The sequence below is a fragment of the Haliaeetus leucocephalus genome, unplaced genomic scaffold, assembly GCF_000737465.1.
Source record: "Haliaeetus leucocephalus isolate CR32 unplaced genomic scaffold, Haliaeetus_leucocephalus-4.0 Scaffold526, whole genome shotgun sequence".
In the NCBI taxonomy this organism is placed as follows: Eukaryota; Metazoa; Chordata; class Aves; order Accipitriformes; family Accipitridae; genus Haliaeetus; species Haliaeetus leucocephalus.
The window spans coordinates 2,985,844-2,995,288 of NW_010972962.1; the positions used below are offsets into that span (position 1 = coordinate 2,985,844).

Sequence of the window (9,445 nt, forward strand, 5' to 3'; positions counted from 1 at the left end):
GGCTCCGTGGCGGGGCCCGGGGAGGGCGGCCGAGGGCCGCGGCCGCCTCCGCCCGCCGCTAGAAGTGAAGTCAGGCCGCGCTGGCGGCTCGGGTCCTTGCCTGAGCCGGTGGTGTATTTCTGGTAGGCGTCAGGCTACCCCACGGCCGAGCCTGGTGGCTGGCGGTGGCCTTCCCCGTGCCCGGTGGGCGCGGAGCCGCGCGCCGGGGCGGGCTGGCCGCTTCCCAGGGGCGATGTCTCCGGGAGGCTCTGTGAATGGAGCGGTTTAATTCACCTCGCCTGCCGTCTCCTCTTCTGCAGTGACGTAGTTATGAAAAAGGCTGTTAACTACTTGCAGGTAGCTGCAGAGGTGCTGCCAAATGGGCTGTTTTTCTGCTTAGCTGCTTATTTGATTTCTCGAGTGTTTTGCTGGGGAAGAGGGTTCGGTTCCGGAGGGAAAACGTGAGAGCGGTGCAGTGCCTGTGGGTTACCGTGCCCCAGAGGGAGGTCTGTATGAGAAATCCACAGAGGCCCATGTGGAAACATGGCAAGGAAGACTTTCTTTACGTGTTTCAAGTTTTATGATTAGGAGATGTGTTTTCAGTACATCTGCAGCAGGAACCAGAAATTAAGTACACCTGGCTACAAAGTAGAAAAATCCTCCTGATGTGTTCTTTTGAGAACTGCTCTTGCGTCTCATGGAAAGTTAATTTTTGCAAAGAGAGTTAACACAAAGCACTCTTAGAAACATATGAAAATAAATTTAACTCCAGTTCCACAAATATCACTTCCCTTCCCTTAGCATTTCAAAGTTACTTATAATAAATTAACATAAGACCTAAACCTATCCATTGAAACAAAGAGGTGGTAAACCCAAAGTAGATACTCTGAATTCACTGTCCTCTGTTTGGTGATAGCGTAGGTTTTTTGTCTCATGTTCCTGTTTGGAAGTATAGATTGTTATGCTGCCTAAGGTTAGCATTCAAAAGGAGCTTTAGCTTGAAAGTAGCCATTGTCTCCTGCTTCCTGAGAAATATGGCTTAACTTCTGTGTTAGATGTGATACAACATCGTTAGAGGGCAGGGAGTACCTGAAACTTGAAGGTAATAGTGTCAGCCTAGTTGGGATGACAGAAGAAAGGTAGTGAAATGCCTTTAATCCTTGTAACGCATAAAGGACTTGCACTAAAATAGAGAATATTCTTTCCTTATCATTGTTACAATATAAAACCAGGGGATTTCAAGGGATTGTTGTATAACAGTAGTACCTTGGAGCAGGTTGGATGGGGGACAGCAGGATGAGTAATATCATGGTTAATGCATTACAGCTCTTAACTGTCACAACACTGCAATGTTAATGTGTCCAGAATTTTGTTTTTGAAAAAAAATAGATTTTGAGTCTTAAAAAATTAAAACCACTTAACCTTGTAGAAAGGGAGAATGTTCAATCATGAAGAAGGAAGGATGTCTTGAAATATTGTCACTTTTTTTTTTTCTACCAATGCGTTTAAGTGATGCATTTAGTAAGTCTTGGGCATTTTTGCTAATAAATAGTCAAATCCACTCCTGCAGTAATTGCAGTAATGTTACATTAGGCAGGAATATGGTGCAATTAATTCGCTGTAAGAAAAAAAACCCCAGCCTTATTTCTATCTTGTTTCATAAGAAAGATGTGTAAGTTTCACTTTACATAGCAGGCTTTTCTGCCTTACGCTCCCATGAGTGTAGGTAGTACACTTGTAAGTGCTGGAAGTGGTTATCCCATACATGAGAATATGGACAGAAAAAGGCTTTTGCTATTTTTCAGTATGTTGGAGTATGGCCTTGGTATTGTTACACAGATGTGACCTGGTAGGATGAACTGCAGTGGGTAAAACAACTTTATGTATGAAAACATTACAAGAAAACGCTAGTGTACACAGCTCAAAATAAATGTTAAGTATTTCATGCTGCAGTATAATGATTACTTTTTATTACATTTGAGCACTTAGAAAGCTAGGTATTCTGAATTGTTTTTTCTAGAGGTGATTGGAGGTTTAAATTAATGAGGACCAAATACACTTGTGAATAGGAGCTTCTGGGAGAGACTGGAATCTTTTCACCTTGCTAATGCACACAAATGATTTGTGGGTTAGAAGCAAAATAACCGCAGATACAAGAAGGTGAAGTGTACGACCATAATGAAAAAATTAAAAAGGGAGCAGTAAAATTCTTCTAACTATCTCAACCTGATGTTCCAAAATTACTTTCCACGCTTCCAATTTGAGGTTTTGGTATATATGATATTGGTATATATCTATTTTCTTGTGGTAATACAAAGACTGACAATTTTCTTCCTGACTTGGCTGGCAGCAACTTTTATGTTTTAAGGCTGCTTAGTGTGCTCCATTGTAAACCATAGAGAACAGAAGATTTACAATTTCCTAAATGGTAACCACCTGAATAAAATGAAAGCCTTCTAGCTCAGGCTTAGACTCATTTTGGTAAGGTGCAACAGCAGTTTAGCTGTTTGAGGATGCTAGATAAAAGTAAGGTACATAGTTCTGTATGTGTTATAGTTTTTTTCCTACTTCTCCCCCCCCCCCCCCCCCGGATGTGCTTTAGTTCCTCTCTGGTTTGAAAGTAGATGGTAATCATTTCAGTAAGACCTTTTGCTGTTGCTTGGACTGTACATTGTCATTTGTTTTATGTGAAGTTGCAGGTTGCACTTGCTCACTTGGATCTAGCGCCGTGAAACTCCAAAACATAAGCTCCATTACGCATGCTTCCAAGTTTAAATCGGTATCCCATGGTTATCACTCTTGGATGCTATCTACCTGAAATATTTTGTACTGATTTAAACTAGCTCAACAGCATTAACTCATAGCCTTTTGAAGTGAGATGTATTGCATAGTTCAGGTGAAGGTTCGAGGTCCTGTCTCATTCCATAATTATTTTAAGAAGAGTGGGGAGTAGCAGCAAGATCCACAGAGGCAACTGGGTGTCTGGCCTCATAATAATGGATTTTTAAACCTGATGTCCCTGAGCTTGTGAAAGTCAAGAGCCTCATAGTTGTGGCGTGATCTCAAGATGTAGATTTGCACTCTGAAGCAAAGGAAGGAAGTAAATACAGTTATTCCTTATCACGGGTATGTATTCCCAGCACTGACATTTTTTTATTCCAAAGGGTGTAATGCACATACATTGCACCATCACGCACACAAAATGCTATTTTGTCTTTTAGCTGTGTTTTCAAGAAAAGCGTCGGCCCCTGCATCTTGCACGGAGCTCTTATCTGATACGTGTGATCTCTGCCTGTTAGATTGAGTTTCTCCAGAAGAGATGAGCAGATGAACATAATTACTTCTGGCTACAAAGTAGGTACTTCAGTGGCTTGCGCAACCATCGTATTCTACTGCTCCTTTTAGTAAGGGCTCTTTGAACTCCTCTGGCACTGTGATCAGGCATTAAAGATGTAAGCTATATTATGATTCATTTAAGATACTGTAGACTGTATGCTTTTCACAGTGGAATGGGGCTTCAGTAAAAGTGACTGTCAAGTCACTGTATCTCTTGTGTTCTCTTGGAAAAAAATAAATTCCTTTAACATTGTTTGGCATACTGATTGTTTTTAAAAAAGCTTTTGTTTGGACTAAAATGTTGTGCTTTATATATTTGGCCATATGGAAAGGCAAGACAATGTAAAATATGTGTGGTTTTAAATCACTAATTAGAGAGAGCTAAAACTATAAAACTTACTTGGTGCATCTTAATTGCTGTGAGTAATGCAAAAACTTTGAAATGTAATCCTTGGGAATGCTTAAGATACTAATTATATTCCAACCAGTCAAGGTGCACTTGTTTTGAAACAAGTCTGAGCTGGTCCCTTCTGAGAACCTAGTATTCCCAATGCCAAAGGTACAGAAACAAATTCATTTCTATGAAAATGAGTTACCCTCCAAAACTAGGGACAGACTTCAAAGCATAACATTTTATGACAAGAGGCACTTCAAGATTAACAAAGCAAGGCCCAAATACGCTGAACACAAAAGCTCAGAGCAGAAGAGCACTTAGGTTTGGTCCAGGCCTAGCTGCTAACTGGTATTTAGAATCCTAACTTGCTAATTGACATTAGTTAAATTCTGGAGACCAAGTATGTAAGCTACAGATGCTGTCTTATGGACTCTCCCTTTGAGGCAATTATTCTATTAGTTCTGAAGTTCCTAAGAGATTTTTTTCAGTGCCTTACTTTAGACTTCAGATGCTTTGACTTTTTTTTTTTTTTTTAAATTTTAAGGCATTTCAGAAAACTATGTTTGGTTATCGGACTAGCCAGTTCAATGGACCGCCTAGGTTCAATAGTACATCAAAGTTTTCCATTCTGGAATTGTGACTCTTAAATGCAAACATATTCCATTTATTTTTCTGAACAATTTAAATAGAATTAACTTGAAGTCATTGTATCCAAATTTACTTATTTTCTGTTAGCTGTCTCCTAGTATATTCATTGGTTAACTAAACTGGTATCATTTTGAAGGAGGACTGCCTCCTCCTATTATTAGCATTTGTTCTTCAGTCTAAATCTGAGACAATAAATTCCATTCATATTGGTACACTTTCTAGTGATAATATTAAGACTTACCTTACAGCAATCTTTATTCATACCTAAATCTTATCCAGCTGGTTTCTAGTAGGGTCCCAGAAGTACCCAAGTAAAGCCATTCTTTAAGTTGTGACATTAGGTGGTACTTTATTTATAATGTCCCTTCTGTTCCTCCATTTTGTCTTGTCCTTCTACAAGTATAGCTTAGCATGTTTGTGTTTCTTTCCTGAACATGAATGCTTTTGGTATAACTTACTATTCCACTGTGTTTCCGTTACCCCTGTAACGCCTCCTGTCATGTTTTAGGCCTCTGTTTTCTGCTTAGGTTCCTTCTATTAATATTTATTTGATTTTTTCTTTTTTTTTAAATCATTCACAGCACCTCAGTGGTATTAGGAATGGTCCTTTTGTTAGCTTTATTGCCTGGCTGCTGTTTTTAATTACTACTACTAATTTTTTTTTTAACCTTGTGTCCATCTACTCATTATCATATTCCTATGTCTTTCTGAATCCTTACTTGCCTAACTTTTTTTCCCATTCATCTATGCTAACCAGATTAACTATGAATATTGTAGAAGCTTCTCCCAATTTCTGTCATCATTTTTAGCTTAAATTTCTTCTATAAATTTTGGCGGTGTTAGTTGTTGAAGATCCTGTAGTACTCCAGATACCGTAGTAAAGTTCTGTCTCCAGAGGTGTTTTTTTCCAATATATTTCAGTGGCTGGATATCTTAAGATTATTTTAAATTGGAAGCGAGAGCTATTAATCTTTCAAAGTTAATTCTCCTTTTTAAGGTACTTTAAGCTGAAGAATATGAGACTCTACTTAAATAACCTGGAGCATTATATAGTTATTCTTGATCTGTTCCAGTAAAAATTTTGCAATGTCATTTGTTTCAATGGGAGGCCCAGTCACCACATATTCTCTGGTTTTACTTGATTGTCTTCCGTATGTCAGATACACATCTCAGAGAAGCACAGTTCTCCAAAATCTGTTCTTTGGATTCAACACAGAACAGCCCTGTTGGCCTTCACATAATCTCCAGCCATAGAAACCTGTCTGTCTTCTGGTATTGGTGTGAATCTCTTGTTCTGAGGTTCACTCTTTGTTACCTCCTCTTACTACCTATGTCCCAACCAGTCACCCCTTAAGATACATCTTGGTTAGATAGTCCTGTGTTTGGTATGATGATTGATACTGGAGTCATACAGCTTTATGAGTTACATCATGTAATTATGACCTTGGTTTTGTAAGTACTGTTTTGTGTAAGTAAGGGATGGTATCAAGCTGAAATTTGTCACGTTTAGGAAATTTTTACTGGTGGGTCATCAAAGTATCTGTGGCAACTATTCAAAATTTGGCAGTTGATACGGATATTGAGCTGAATTTTTCAGGTGGTATGTTGCATTTATATTCCAAGTTAAAGTCCTTTTCTCCCTTCTTGCCACTGTATTTGAGTGCCCTACTTTTCAAGTGTTGTGACCTCTACCTTTGCATTGCTTGTACCTTTTAATGATGACCTACATATGTCTGTGCCTTCAAGCTTACAGTTGTTTATTCTTATCTAAATTAGTAATTAACAAAGCAGTATGTAGCTGGGTAAATGGCGTGTCTGGTGATGAGCTGACACAAGAAACATGTTATGGGATGGAGAGAGAAAGAAGTATGGGAGGTAGAAGTCCATCAATAGAGCTGAAGCACTCAGTCTGAGGAGGCAAGGCTGCAGTGGAGTAAATGGCATTCTTTTACATCCAATATACCTGAGAAATGATGCAGTGAGTTAAGGTTACAAAGCAACAATTCATGCAAGAATCTGAGGATGACTGTGGAATTCATTCCTTTAATGCAAATAGCTTAGTCCTTACATTCTTTCTTATGAATGTGCTGCTGTGTGATCTTCTTTTGGGGTACTAATTTACGTTTGCACAAGAATTGGTATGCTTGTGATGTAGACCTGGAAAAATGAGCTGAATAATAAAATGACTTGATCTAGGAGAAACCTGGAGACAGAATGAATAGGGAGGGTGTTTTGTACCCCCTTATTTTCTCCCTCTCAATATCTAAGCCTAGTTTTCACTTCTGCACAATCTGATTTCAGGGCTATGTGTATCAGTTCACTCCAAGTGTCATTTGGTGTCTTTGCACACCTGTGAGAATGGTAGTTGTTAAATAGCATGGTCACAGTTTGACAGCTGATGACACTGGTCTTGCCTTTCTTCTCATGCTTATTTCACCTTACTCCTTCTGAAGCTGCTACAGGAAAATAAATGAGAAAATGAATTAATATGATTGAGGAAGCTAAGGAGAGACAGCAATTGCATGTACACTGTACGTAATTTGGAGAATAGGATTCTGATTGAGGACTACAGCCCTGGGCAAGTGACCTTGGGGTAGAAGAACTTTGACATGTTAGGGTCTTTTGTGTTAATGCAGTAAGGCAGTGAGAAGAGGGGCAACCTCCTGGGGCAATGACACTCAGTTCAGAAACACCTTGTGATCCTCTTAAAAAAGCATGAGTACCTCAGAGCAAAAAGCAGTATTTCTTTACAAATGTGGTCTGGAAAATTCTGTAGCACACCAGAAAGGGCGAACACTACAGCTGAAGACTGTATTCAGACTTTTTAGTATTGAAGGTAACATTAAGCGTGTACTTCAATCTGACCTATAAAGTTACAGCCAACCCTTGATTTTTTTGATAACCATTTCTACCTGAGCCAATTTTGATTCTGAACAGATAAAGCAAATATAGAAATATATGGAAATTTACTTCTGCAGAGGATACAGTGTGTTCTGGTTTGGTTTTGTCCACTCAGTGGCAATGTGAAAGGTTTTCATTCTTAAACTCACTGACTTGTGTAGATCTGGAGAAATCTAGTTGCTACAGGGTGCTTCATTGTATAGATGTTCATTCTCCTTCCCTTTTTGTACTTTTCCTGCTTAGCACAGTTATTGCCAATGCTGCTTTGAAACATCCTTCAGGGAGAGCAAGTGTAAATTATGGTACAATCATGGACAATTCAGGTAGGCTTCCTTATGTTTCTTATCATAAGGAAATTATTAAAAAGCATTTGTCCTCCTTCCTCCTCTTCCTTCTTTGTATTGCCTACTTCTTATTTGTGGTTTCTGTAGGACTGGGAGAATAATAATATACCGATCAGATGTTCTGCCTTGTAACCTCTGAAGCAAAGTTCCTTCCTGTTAACCAAATCAGAAAAACGCTTGTGGTGTCCCTCCAGCTCTTAAGTTCTTACTTGAGCAGTGTTCTCTAAAGCCAGTGATGGTGAGTAGGCAGCCCCTTGAAGCATGTGCTGAAGTTAGGGACTTTGACGCTTGGCCTTTTTGATTTTCTAATGCTGGTGTCAGGAGTATAGGCTCTAAGAGCAGTTAGGATGCTGAGCTCTTTGATACGTGGTGTTTATGTCCATATTGTTGGCTATTCGGGTCCATACTGAATTTATGAAAAGTGAAGTTAATGTATTGGCTGATGGACTAGGCAGCGCCATGCTTGCGTTCAGTTTGTCTGGACTGCATAAAGAATCTGTTGGACTCATGCTAAGGCCTGTTTGCTAGGGCCCAACCTCTCCATTTAGGGAGTGATTTGAAACTTCACCTAAATTTTCTACTGTGGGCATGCACATAAACAAGAATTGCAGGTGAGTCTTGGCTTTGGCAAAGGTTTGGAATCAGGCTTAACCTTTGTTTCCCATATTATCACATGAATTGGTTGATTACTTAAAAAATAATAACCCAATTCTAATTGAAAACAATGCTGAGGTGCTGACTTTTTATTCAACATTAAAAAAATTTGGCCAAATTTTTTGAGAAGGTCTACTTAGTACACTGCCCATAACTGTTTTCATGTAATTGTATCTAAAAACTAAAAACTCGAAGTGTTTTTTGAGCTGTAAAGCTAATAAAGAAGAATGCGCTACTAAATAGTCTTCAAATTCTTGTCTCTAAGGAGTTCTAACAAAGTTTCTTTTTCTTAGGAAAAAATAGAAAAGCTTGCTGTGTGCAAGTCCATGGGAATTACGATTACGAGCAGAAAAAGGGTCTTAAAGAGATTTCTTGTTTTAAAAGCATTACCATACATATCTGTACATGCTAAGACGCTAACTCAGTTTTCAATCAAAATGTTTTTGTTTTAAATGAACTAGGCTTCTCTGAATCATCTGAATAAAGGATTTTAAATTATGTTTTTGATTAATACAGTATTTTAAGTTGAATTAGGTTTTTGTAACCAACAAGCCTTGAACAAAATTATTAATGCTTTTAGCTGAAGTAAATTGTAGAATTGTATCAATGCACTCCCAGAGCTGTAAGATTTGACTCCAAATTAGCATTTTTAGGTTACCCCAAACTTTTTTTAAGCAGCTTGAAATTCATGTCATTTGTTTCCACCAAGGGTGGTGGTAAGAAAAAGAACGTTTCTAAAAATATTCGAAATATTGCAACTTGTGAGAGGATCAAATCTTATTTGTTTCAAGGTGACCTTGCTTTTATTTTTTCTGGGGGACCCCTGCGCCCACCCCCAAGCGTGTAGTGGCTTACAACCTTAATAGGAGGGAGAGCAACCAAGTTGTTAAAACCGATGTTCTTTTTAGTGGGAAGAACCTGTTTATTTTTTTCCTTTTCTGTAACCCCAAGCACACCCCAACTTTTAACGGAAAGTAAACAGCTGAGGCACGTCTAGATTGCCAGGTCTACGGCTTTCTCAAAAAAAAAAAAAAAAAGGCAGCTAAACTTTTTAAAGGGACTGACTGTAAAAAACGCGAAGCGAGGACCGCGTTGGAGCTGGGGACTCATCATGTCAGGGCGGCGGTGCGTGTGCCCGGGCGCCGGTCTGCGGCATTGTCTCCCGGCGGAGCGGCACGGCCGGGCCCCG

At 39.1% G+C, this 9,445-nt stretch overlaps 1 protein-coding gene across 1 annotated transcript in view; it reads right to left on the minus strand.

Annotated features, from left to right (window-relative positions):
• Positions 1–9,445, minus strand: part of TBCC (tubulin folding cofactor C) — a 14,278-nt gene that overhangs the window by 2,614 nt on the left and 2,219 nt on the right. The window lies entirely within an intron of this gene.